Below are 13,145 nucleotides of genomic sequence, written 5' to 3' on the forward strand. Positions count from 1 at the left end.
AACACTGCAGACACATGATGGTCAAAGGCTAGATTACTATCTATGTGTGTGTCCCTAAGTCCCTGACTACTGGGTCAACTCTAAGGGTTTTGTTGTCAATATAATCGTTACCTCGGGATGGATGACTTCCCAAACGATACCATTATGCATTTCTTGGCATTTAGTTTTAGTCCATGGCTCTGACACCACTTGTTTGTCTGTGGCAGCCTCTCCTGGTGAACATCTGAGTCAGTGTAAGATTCAATGACAGCTCCCAATTTGCAATCATCTGCAAATTTAGTCAGCCAGAGACCATTGACATTGGCCTTGACCTCTGAGAAGTAAATGCCAAAAAGGAGCTGTCCAAGGACTGATCCCTGAGAGACTCCACTTGTGACTGGCTTCTTTGTAGAGGTGGACTCCCCAGTTCTAACTTCCTGGGTCCTGTCTGTTTCTCTTTTTCTAACCAGTGGGGAGTTGTCACTGCTATATTCTACAAGGTGAAACAAATACAATCAAAGTCTCTTTTGCTAGTTCTCACAATAACAAGCAGCAATGGTAATGCAGCCAATGTAAGAAAAGTAGCAGTCTCTCTCATGGTGCAAGTTCATTTCATTTTTTTGACTTTTGGATAAGTAACCAGCAACTGGGGCACAAAGTCTAAGAGTTTCAGTAAACAGTATCTTGTAGTGAATAAAAGTAAAAAAGTCTCAAGCACACAATACAATCATTAAGACACTGCTACAGTCTCTGGTGAAGAAAGGTCTCTAGCAAACAAGTCTCTGGCAAATAAACGTCTCTGGTAAAAATTATCCTAAGTAATACCCTAGCAGCTGTGTTGACCAACATCTTTGGCTCACCAGTCCTTGGTGACAGATGTGTCTCAGAAGTCCAATTAACAGGACTTCTTTTGGCAGTTCTCAATTTCTGTATACGGGCCTTACATTCTGAAGCTGACTGCTCTGTTCTCTATGCCTCTCATATCAACATGAATAACCTTCCAAATACCACTGGACTCTTGAACACTAACTTCTACTAAAGTATCTATGAGCTTGCCATATATAGGTGCCTGCAACCTATTGTCTTTAATTATCTGACATTCCAGGTAATTCCCTTAATGGGCCTCAGCCTGAAATCCTTTTTTCTATATACTATCACTCACTATTAAAATACTTCTATATACTACACATAGATTAAGCTATGTGAAATTCTCTTCTATATACTCCACTTACACTATGCGATACATCTGCCATTGGAAATTGGTCCTGCCATTCACTAGTCAATTCTTGGTGTTGCCATTAAGCTATTGTACTATACAGACATATTCACACATAGATTCAATTAAAGTGGACTAACTATCACTTTTTCTAAGTACAAGTGGACTAAAAAATGCAATCTAATTACAACTGATCTAGTGGTAGTCTCCAGAACATTTTACCCACTATAACTCTGATAATAAGGAAAGTTATGATTTTATTTTTCATTATTGGTATTAGTTTACTTACAGATTTATAAGTAATAGTATAGTTTGTTTTATCATAGTGTCACTATCTTCCTTCATAGAGCACAGCCTGCAGTCACTACATCTGACACCGATACTGCAGGAGCTCTGTCACAAAGCCCTACACCTACTGGTTTACTGAGATTTTTGTCACTGTTTCATAGCCTGCAGTCACTACATCTGACACCGATATTGCAGGAGCTCTGTCACAAAGCCCTACACCTACAGGTTTACTGAGACTTTTGTCATTGTTTCATACGCTGCGGTCACTACATCTGACCCCAATATTGCAGGAGCTCTGTCACAAAGTCCTACACCTACAAATTTACTGAGACTTTTGTCATTGTTTCATGTAAGCATATTTATCATGAAGAACCTTGCTGCATACTAATTACAATCAGTTAAATACATTCCTGTTCTGTGACACAACAGGACCCCTTGCTAATGTGACCACTGTCTTCTTTTGCTTGGCCAGTAGACTATACTGCATATGCCAGGTATTTAGTCTCAGGAAATGACAGAAAACCTGTTTTACTTGCATCTCTTTGTTAATTGCTTTGTTCTGGCTATAAAGTGATTGTTCTGTTATAAACTGACCCTTCCTTTAACTATCAAAACTGCTACTTACCTGCACTCCTTTAAAACCTCTATAAAAGAATACTTCAACAAAGCTTGGAACTGCTCCTGTATGAGCCCAGGCTGAGGTACTCTTGAACTTTTTCCTACCTCTATTCTCTCTATCCCCACTACTAACTTACCCTACCCTCCCTTCCTCTACATATACTCCGCTAAGATTACACTCATACCTTTTCCATATCTATTCCTACTATCCCCTTTATCACACCCTACCCTTCTCTACTCGTAATTTATGCTTGAACACTATGACTTCATTATGTCTGAGTTTTTATTCTGACAAACTAATGTGTAGTTTTTCAAATTTTGTGCTTAAATGTTATGACTTTATGTCTGTTAAATCCTCATTCTGACAAACTAATGTGTTGTTTTCATATTTGTGCTTGAATGTTATGACATTAGTATGTCTGTCTAGTTTTTATTCTGTTAACCATATTTATCTGGAGCTTTTCTGCCTGGGCCTCTGCTGAAAATGGGTACATCATGGCCCAGTTGGACTTTACTGGTAAACAAATTCCAAATAAATAAATGAAATAAATAAATAGAGTGTTGGATTGTGCAAGCTGGTGGTACACTTCCAGCTTTTTTTCCCCTTTCTTCCACTGTAGTGTGACCACGGAGTTGTAATGTATATTGTTGGTCTGTATGACATCATGGACTTTCAGAAAGTCAAAAGTCATATAGTTGAGATTATATATTTGCCTTTCTGAAAAGTCAAAAATAAAAAAACAGCAAAAATCAACATTTATAAGCCCCATGCACTCTCTCACCCCAAGCAAATTATATATATATATATATATATATATATATATATATATATATATATATAACTCCAAGATTGTACTACAGTGGGAAAATGGTAAATTCCCTGATCCCCACTATACCACAACCTCCATACAAATGCTTCTACTTTTTGGAAAGTCAAGCATATGGTCTTGACCATATGACTTTATGCTTTCCGAAAAGTCAATGTCAGCTATATATATATATATATATATATATATATATATGTGTGTGTGTGTGTGTGTGTGTGTGTGTGTGTACACACACACACACACACACACACACATATATACATTTGAAAGAAACACCAGGAGGTTTCTGAGGAAGTTCAATAATAAATCTAAAGTGCTAAGTCTATGTGGTCAGTTGTCATCAGTTTCTCCACAGTCCTAGAATTTTATTAATATATATATATATGTATAGATATATATATATATATTATATATATATACATGTATAGATATATATATATATATATATATATATATATATAGATAGATATCTCTATATATATATATATATATATATATATATCTCTCTATATATATATATATATATATATATATATATATATATATATAGAGAGAGAGAGATAGTCAACGATGTCACATAGACCCATATATGTGTGAGTGTGTGTGTGTGTGTGTGTGTGTGTGTGTGTGTATATATAGAAATATATATATATATATATATATATATATATATATATATATATATATATATGGGTCTACTTTTTTTCATTGAAAACTCATTTCACTGAACTTCAGTTCACCCACACCAAATCGTTAAAAGCTCAAATTAATGAAATCTCATTTCACCAAATCTCATTTCACTGAAGTGAAGTACTGGCACTGTGTAGAGTACTGTAATGCAAGTAAAATGTATATGCCCTTTTCCCCACTGCAGTCCGATTCTGGAATTTGTATAAATAATTGGGGGGGGGGGGCACTTATTTGGTTTTATAATATATTTCAGCAAAAGCTTACAATGCTGAATTTCAAAACACTATATTTTAAGTCATAGACATGCACACTTTAAAACACCAATGACTAACTCGTTCCAGAAGACAATATAAACCCAAACAAGGTGGAGGGCTATTCCCCTCCCCAACTATATATACTAAATTCAGGATCACACTACAGTGGGGAAAAGGATATATACCTTTTACTTGCCTTACAGTACTCTACACAGTGCCAGTACTTCACTTCAGTGAAATGAGATTGGTGAAAAAATGAGTTTTCAGTGATTTGGTGACAGTGAACTGAAATTCAGTGAAATGAGTTTTCAATGAAACAAAGTAGACCCATATATATATATATATATATATATATATATATATATATATATATATATATATATATCACATTTCGGAGGTGTTGAATTAGCAGTTCTGGTGTTGTGCTGTGTTCATGGATTCAAGTAAGTGTTTATGTTTTAAGTGTTTTGGGTAGGGGCTGTAGTGTGTGTTAGTGTGTTTTGTTACTGTGGTGTGTGTGAGGGGAATGTAGCTTGAGTGGTGGTTTTCTTGTGTTTGTGTATGTAGTACGACCTTGGAGTTAGTATATTTAAGTAAGGGGGTGTGGGGGGTGCAGGGGCGCTTGCCCCCCTGCTTGTATGTAGGATAGGGTTGTGTGTTTGTGTGTGGGGAGGAAGGTTTGGGTATGTGTATGTGTGTGTGTAGTATAGAAGTCGCGATTTTGAATTTTGTGCTTCTGGGTTGACGATCTTTTAGGATTTCCACCTTATGGGCTCGAGATTCTGAAATTCGATATTTCAGAATTTCAAGAATGTAAAGTGAATCCATATATGTATATATATATATATATATATATATATATATATATATATGTAATATACACATATATATATATATATATATATATATATATATATATGTATATATATATATATATATATATGTATATATATATATATATATATATATATATATATATATATATATATATATATATATACACACACACAGAATTTCAGGGGTGGTGGGGGTACAGGAGAGCTTGCTACTGGGGGGAAAAAACAAAAAAACAAGCACTTTTTTTTCTTTTTCTTTTTTTTTTGGTTGTTTATTTTTTTTATTTGCTTTGTTTTCTGAGTTATACAGGGTTAGATGAAGTGTTTAAACCAGTTGTGTTAGTTGCATTAGATCATTTATGTTTAGATATACTGTCTTTAGAATAAATAACATGCATGCATATAGTTATATAGCATACACACACACACACACACACACACACACAATAGCAATTTATACCCAGGCAGTATTGTAAAGAAGCATTTTAAACTTATTGAACATCAAAATGTAACAAATGAGGGCGAATAAAAAAAAGGTGTCTGATAGAAGTAGACTCGAGGGAAATGCTGTAGAAAGAACAGTTAAAATTAGAATTTGAGTACAGCTGAAGAATAGTATACCAAGAGTGCAAAATAAAATATTGGTTTTGAGGCCAGTAAAATGCCACAGAATCATTGCCTGTTAACAGACTGCAATAATAAAGTGTTCCTGAGCTCAGGCTGATACATAGCAATAATATAATCATGCTTTTTATGAGTGAAATTCAATGAATGCAACTATGTTGTGTCTTATGATTAATAAATTATCTGTCGAAATAGAATAATATTGTATGTAAAATGACATAACAGGAGGTATGTGCAGTTTTGGGAGGACAACTGTAACTTTTGTATATTTATTTGTATGCAGAATACGATATTCTCTTGAACAACTTTTAGTAAGAATTGACAGTAAATAGGTTAATGCCTAACCCCTCCAAACTCTGCACAGTGCAATCAGTTTTCAGGCACCTGCCAAAAGGATGTCTACATCTTGGGGCATAGTCTTACATTAAAATAAAGAGCAAGGAACTTTATTCAGGAGTGCAGCAAGTCTAGAGCCTAAATTAATATACCACAGAGTCAGTAAACATAGCAAACCAAAGTGTTCATAGAGGAAAACACCTTCACTTATACTTATTCAAGATTCATATTAACAAAATATCTCTGTAACACTTGAAGCAAAATGAAACCTCTTAATAAATTATAAGTACTCTATCTGAATTAATAACCAACCACTTCTAACATGTATTTGTATAGAGCAGCTCCACTACGTCTCAAAGATGAATTACATCAAAACAGTTCCATTAGTCCAGACCTTTTGAAATCCCTTGTTTCAGAATGTTATAACATCTTGGAAGAAACCATTTGAGTCTCAACTGAAAAAAAGCAACTAATTAAATACATACATACGTATATGCATACATGCAAACGTTGATGCATACATACCTATTTAAATACATGCATACATAACATACATACAAATGTTGATGCATACATACAGACATAAATAGGCTATATGCAAAAACTATTTCTTTCTCTGTATACTCTCTAAACAAAATGAATGGCTGAATAGCATTTAATGTAACAGTGGTAATAACTGTACTATTTAGCATATTTCTTGAATCATTAATTTATTTTTTAATTAATTTAACAACCACTGCTTTCAATAGCAGCCCATAACAGAAAGAGTAAGAGGAACAGCAAAGTGACATGCAGATGCTATGTACATCAAACTCTCATTTTAAATAAATCTCTGCAGTTTTTTTTCATGTACTGCAATGAAGAAAAACAAACAATAACTGAAACAGCATCAAACACTTCCTGTCATTCTTTAAAATGAAAATAAAACAGCTACTTGCTAGTACTGCAATGCTCATGATTCCTATGTGAACGTATTAATAAAAATCAGTCTAAGCAGTGGAAAATGAGCTACGCTGCCATGAAATACACGCATAAGTGAATGCTACACAGTAAGTCTTAATTTATACCACAAACTAAAATGTATACAAAAGTTAAAATACTGCCTTTTATATAACTAGTCTAAAATTAATTAAAGCTTTCTCTGGCTCTATGATACAGAGAGATAATGCCCTAAATGCAACCCAGAACCAAAGTTCCTTTAGCAGTTTGGACACTGAAGGAGCTGAGTAAAGGAAATGAGCTTGAGTGGCTTTTGTCAGCCATCTTATTTTGGGGGATGTGGGACAAGTAAGGGGCATGTGCTCAGGTAAACAGCCTCTATTGATACCTGTAGGAGACCTGGGAAGCATCAGCCATTTTGTCCACAAGTGAATGGGTGAGTATCCAGTGAGTTGTATGTGGAAGTGTGGATGAAATGTCCCTCTGCCCATTCCATGCCAACCTCTTGGACACTATGTTTATTTACATGCTGGCAGGGGAAGGCTTAGGGCTAAAGGGTAGTAAGACCCTGCCTCGGATGTCTTATCTCCTCATGAGCAGCAAACATGGTTAGAGTATGTTTGAGGTACATTTAAAGGGTTAACAAGAAGGAATGAACCAGGAAAGGAACTGGAAGCAGCTGATGGAGAGCTGTCATGGGCACAAAAAACAAAAAGCAACAAATAAAAATCTTCAGTTACTTGACAGTTAGAGACAGTAGCTATTGACAACCAGCCTTTTTATATCATGACTATTCAGAAACATGAAGTGGAATGCAAGGAATACCTCAAAAAAAAAACAGAAATTCCTCATTAAAGTAGTGTTACTTGAGTCTCAAAAACAGTATAAATACTCAACATTCTCACTGAAACTTTAACAAAAGGTGTTGCTGAGGCTAGCATGAGCTCATAAGAACACTGAAGCAATATTAGGCAAGTGAATGTCTAGTCCAGATACAGATGTGCTGTATCCAGGACTGTTTGTAAGTTTCTGAGCAGTGCCAAAGTCTGCTTTTCAATTTTTCCCTTAGATCTGCTAGTTCTCTCCTCTCCTGCACTTTTACTAGCTTATTAGTCTAGCAGTTTACCAGACTACTTGTAGCAATTACTGTAACACACAAACGTGCTACCACCACTAAATGTTCTACAAGGAAACAGCTCCAGTACTTATTATTAATGCCCACCCCTCCAGGCATGTCTAAAGGTCAGTTCCCTGTGCTTTCTGAAGCTGAAAAACACTGGAACCACCACGATTGTTAAAAATCAATCAAATTCTGTTTAATTAATGAAAGAACAAGCGCTTTCACGCACATAAATCGTGCGCTTCATCAGGTTACAAGTAAAAAGGGGTTAGTCCCTACCCTTATATACAATAAACTAACCATTTAACAAGACAATTAAACAATAAAATTGATGATAATGTATGATAATTAATTAGACAGGAAGTCATACCCATATAGAGCAAGGTAAAAAACACTAGCACCATTTTCAACTATACAGGTTCAATATAAATAGTACATATAAACAAGACATGAAACATAAAAATATATGGCAAAAAAATGTGGCAAAAAGTATCTATGCTTAAAATTTTTCATTATAGCTAACTCTTATGAGCATACTAACCTCTTACACTATTCACAAATACATTTAATAAAACATTATCCTAAGCCAGAAAGGATATAATCTGACATCCTAAATGGCATGAAAAATACTATATGTGTTGATGTAAGCCCCATAATAATCATAGTAAAGATAAAAAAGGGGCAAAAGAAAAAGGAAGGAAGGAAGGAAAGGAGGGGGGGGAAGGGGAAACCAGAGGAAAGAAAATAGGGGAAAAAAGGGTGGGGGGGAGGGAAGGGGAGGGAAGAAGGGAAAAAGAAAAAGGGAAAGGGAGGGAAGGAAGGGGGGGAAGGAGAGAAGGGAGGAAGGGAAAGGGAAAAAAGGGGATAAAAGAGGGGAAGAAAGGTAAGGTATAAACAGAGAGGAAAGGGAAAGAAAAGGGGGAAACAAGGAAGATAAAAATTATAAAAGTGCAGGCCTTATATTAACAGCCGTGTTTAACCCTGGTTCTATGTGGGCTCTAAGGATTAAAATCCACTTCAACTCATTTAATTCAAGAGTCCCTAAAGAGTCACCTTCTCTCCTATTCGGATATTGTATCTGTAGTACTCTAAACTTAAAAACATGAGTTGGATGTAATTGACAATGTTTGGCTAAGGCATTACTAATATTAGCTTTTCTTATGTCATAGACATGATTATAGACTCGATCTTTGAGTCTGCGTGTGGTCATTCCCACATAGTAAGCCTCACAGCTGTCACAATCAGCCAAATAGACGACATTCACTGTCACATGTTGCATAGAAATTGGGTTCAAATTGCAAACCTAACCCAGTATGTTCAAATTTCTGTTCAGTTGTAATATACTTGCAGATACAACATTTCTTACAGGGAAAAGTTCCCTGCCTGAGACTTGCTCTAATATCCAAAGGTTTAATCTTAACATTCTCTTTGCACAATAATCTTTTCAAATTATAACAATTGTTATACCTAAAACTTGGTCTCTCCCCAACTATTTTTAATAATTCACTGTCCATAGTAAGTAGTTTCCAATTACTAGAGATAATATCTCTAACATACCCTATGTCATTTGTATATTTAATATCAAAATAAACTTTGCTCCTATCTTTAAACCTTGCATCATGGGCTACATGTCCATTTGAGACCCCACTCTTGGAAGATCTTTCATTATTCAAAATGGTATCATTTCTGTAATCTAGCACCAACTGAGAGGGATATCCCCTATCTGAAAAACATTTGGCCTGAAAATCCAAAAGCCACTCCTTTTCACTATCAATGTCACAGAGTTTCTTTATTCTCGACATTTGATTTTTAACCACGTTGGGGAAGACATACCTGGGGTGCATACTTCCATAATGGAGTATGCCATTCCTCCAACATGGTTTCCTATATAGGGAGGTAGTGATTTCATTCAAGGCACTCTTACAAATGGTGATATCAAGATAATTCACCTCAGTATATGAATATTCATGAGTGAAATCCAAAAAAGTCGTAGTCGAACTCATATAATCCACAAACTCATTCAATGATTCAATGCCTCCATTCCAAAAAAGAAGGATGTCATCGACAAACCGTCTGTATAGGATAACATTAGCTCTAAATCTCAAATCATTAAAAATGTATGTTTTTTCCCACACATATATAGCCAGATTGGCATACGCATTGGCACAGGGGGTGCCCATTGCCACCCCCATGTTTGCCTAAACATCCTATCTTGGAATAAGAAGACATTGTTATTCAAAATTAGATCCAAGAGAGAACAGATAGTCAGCTGGTCTGTATTATCTAGATCACTCAATTCTACTAAACAATCTCTAACTGCATCCACTCCAAACTCGTTCGGAATGCTAGTAAAAAGATTTTTTATGTCCAATGTAACCATCAGGGTATCTGATCTTAAATTATCAAGCAAAACAGCATTTTTTAATTCATTCAATAATTCAAAAGAATTCTTTAAGATAGTGGGAATAAGACCTATCAAAGGACCTAACCTCGACTGTACGTAATGGGACGCATGTTCGGTGACCCATAACTTCCCAGATACAATGGGGCGTAAGGGAGGAGGAACCACCCCTTTATTTAGCTTGGGAAGGCCCTTAATAAGAGGAATTAAAGGTGCTTCTATCATTAAATAGTCATACAGACCTTTATCAATGCATCTCGTCATCAGGAGGTCATAAAAGGTATCGTGCACATTTCTTACTATGGAGCCCACCTCAGCTTTATTTATGTTGATGCATACATACAGACATAAATAGGCTATATGCAAAAACTATTTCTTTCTCTGTATACTCTCTAAACAAAATGAATGGCTGAATAGCATTTTATGTAACAGTGGTAATAACTTTACTATTTAGCATATTTCTTGAATCATTAATTTATTTTTTAATTAATTTAACAACCACTGCTTTCAATAGCAGCCCATAACAGAAAGAGTAAGAGGAACAGCAAAGTGACATGCAGATGCTATGTACATCAAACTCTCATTTTAAATAAATCTCTGCAGTTTTTTTTTCATGTACTGCAGTGAAGAAAAACAAACAGTAACTGAAACAGCATCAAACACTTCCTGTCATTCTTCATTGCCCCTGAGAGTCCTTAAAATGAAAATAAAACAGCTACTTGCTAGTACTGCAACGCTCATGATTCCTATGTGAACTTATTAATAAAAATCAGTCTAAGCAGTGGAAATGAGCTACGCTGCCATGAAATACGTGAATACGTAAATAAGTGAATGCTACACAGTAAGTCTTAATTTATACCACAAACTAAAATGTATACAAAAGTTAAAATACTGCCTTTTATATAACTAGTCTAAAATTAATTAAAGCTTTCTCTGGCTCTATGATACAGAGAGATAATGCCCTAAATGCAACCCAGAACCAAAGTTCCTTTAGCAGTTTGGACACTGAAGGAGCTGAGTAAAGGAAATGAGCTTGAGTGGCTTTTGTCAGCCATCTTATTTTGGGGGATGTGGGACAAGTAAGGGGCATGTGCTCAGGTAAACAGCCTCTATTGATACCTGTAGGAGACCTGGGAAGCATCAGCCATTTTGTCCACAAGTGAATGGGTGAGTATCCAGTGAGTTGTATGTGGAAGTGTGGATGAAATGTCCCTCTGCCCATTCCATGCCAACCTCTTGGACACTATGTTTATTTACATGCTGGCAGGGGAAGGCTTAGGGCTAAAGGGTAGTAAGACCCTGCCCGGGATGTCTTATCTCCTCATGAGCAGCAAACATGGTTAGAGTATGCCTGAGGGACATTTAAAGGGTTAAAAAGAAGGAATGAACCAGGAAAGGAACTGGAAGCAGCTGATGGAGAGCTGTCATGGGCACAAAAAACAAAAAGCAACAAATAAAAATCTTCAGTTACTTGACAGTTAGAGACAGTAGCTATTGACAACCAGCCTTTTTATATCATGACTATTCAGAAACATGAAGTGGAATGCAAGGAATACCTCCAAAAAAACAGAAATTCCTCATTAAAGTAGTGTTACTTGAGTCTCAAAAACAGTATAAATACTCAACATTCTCACTGAAACTTTAACAAAAGGTGTTGCTGAGGCTAGCATGAGCTCATAAGAACACTGAAACAATATTAGGCAAGTGAATGTCTAGTCCAGATACAGATGTGCTGTATCCAGGACTGTTTGTAAGTTTCTGAGCAGTGCCAAAGTCTGCTTTTCAATTTTTCCCTTAGATCTGCTAGTTCTCTCCTCTCCTGCACTTTTACTAGCTTATTAGTCTAGCAGTTTACCAGACTACTTGTAGCAATTACTGTAACACACAAACGTGCTACCACCACTAAATGTTCTACAAGGAAACAGCTCCAGTACTTATTATTAATGCCCACCCCTCCAGGCATGTCTAAAGGTCAGTTCCCTGTGCTTTCTCCTATTAATCTGGTGAACTTGGGCATCCTACGGCAATGTAGCAACTGCCTCATGTACACCGACAACCCTCTCCTCTTACCTCCCAGCACTCAGACTTGTGAGAGATGCATTTATATATCCAAATTGGAAGCCACACACTCTCCAGCTAAGACCAGGATAGCTGGTCAAGAGGAGAAGGTCAACACTTGCACCACACCACATGGAACCCATAGCCCTCCAGAACACACACCAGCACTGCCTTCACATAAAAACCCAAACCATACACCTACATTCATGGAGGCTCTCAATAAAAATCTACCCAAACAGCAGAGACCTCCAAGGCAGAAACACACTCGACCACCACAACACAACACTAATCACGAGGCACATAACTCTCCTAAACAGTGTGCCACTCAACCAAAGCCCCTAAGGCAAAACAGCATGCCCAACACACTAGTCATAGGTGACTCGATAGTGAGACACATTGATGTTCCACTCACTAGATTGATTAAGGAAAATGTAACAGTCAGCTGTCTGTCAGGTGCCAGGATCCGCCACATAACGCACGCACTCAGGTCCCTCAACAACAGGTACAAATATGACTCTGTCATTATATATGTGGGTGTGAATGACCTGAGACATACCTCCCTGGACTACATGAAAAGAGACATGGAGGAGTTCTCAGATTATGTAGCCCTGGCGGGTATAACCCTAGCCCTAAGCAGCATCCTACCATCACCCAGAATGATACCACAGTATAAGCAGAAAATGATTGATTTCAACAATTGGCTAAGTTTCTGGTGTCATTCTAAGGGGATCCAGTATCTGTCTGCCTGGGATGACATGATTGACAGACCTCGATGCTTTGCCAGAGATGGCCTGCATCTGTCACCCCTGGGCTTCCAAATACTGGCCAAGGCTTTTGCCACCCCTATAATGTCTTTTTTAGGCAGTGTTCCAAAGATCAAATTACCACCATAAAAGCTACAAAAAATGCAATCTGAGGGTCATGCTGCTCAATGCTAGAAGTCTTAATCTCAAAATGTA

This window comes from Protopterus annectens, chromosome 4.part1, assembly GCF_019279795.1.
Source record: "Protopterus annectens isolate FY-2018-M chromosome 4.part1, PAN1.0, whole genome shotgun sequence".
NCBI lineage: Eukaryota > Metazoa > Chordata > Ceratodontiformes > Protopteridae > Protopterus > Protopterus annectens.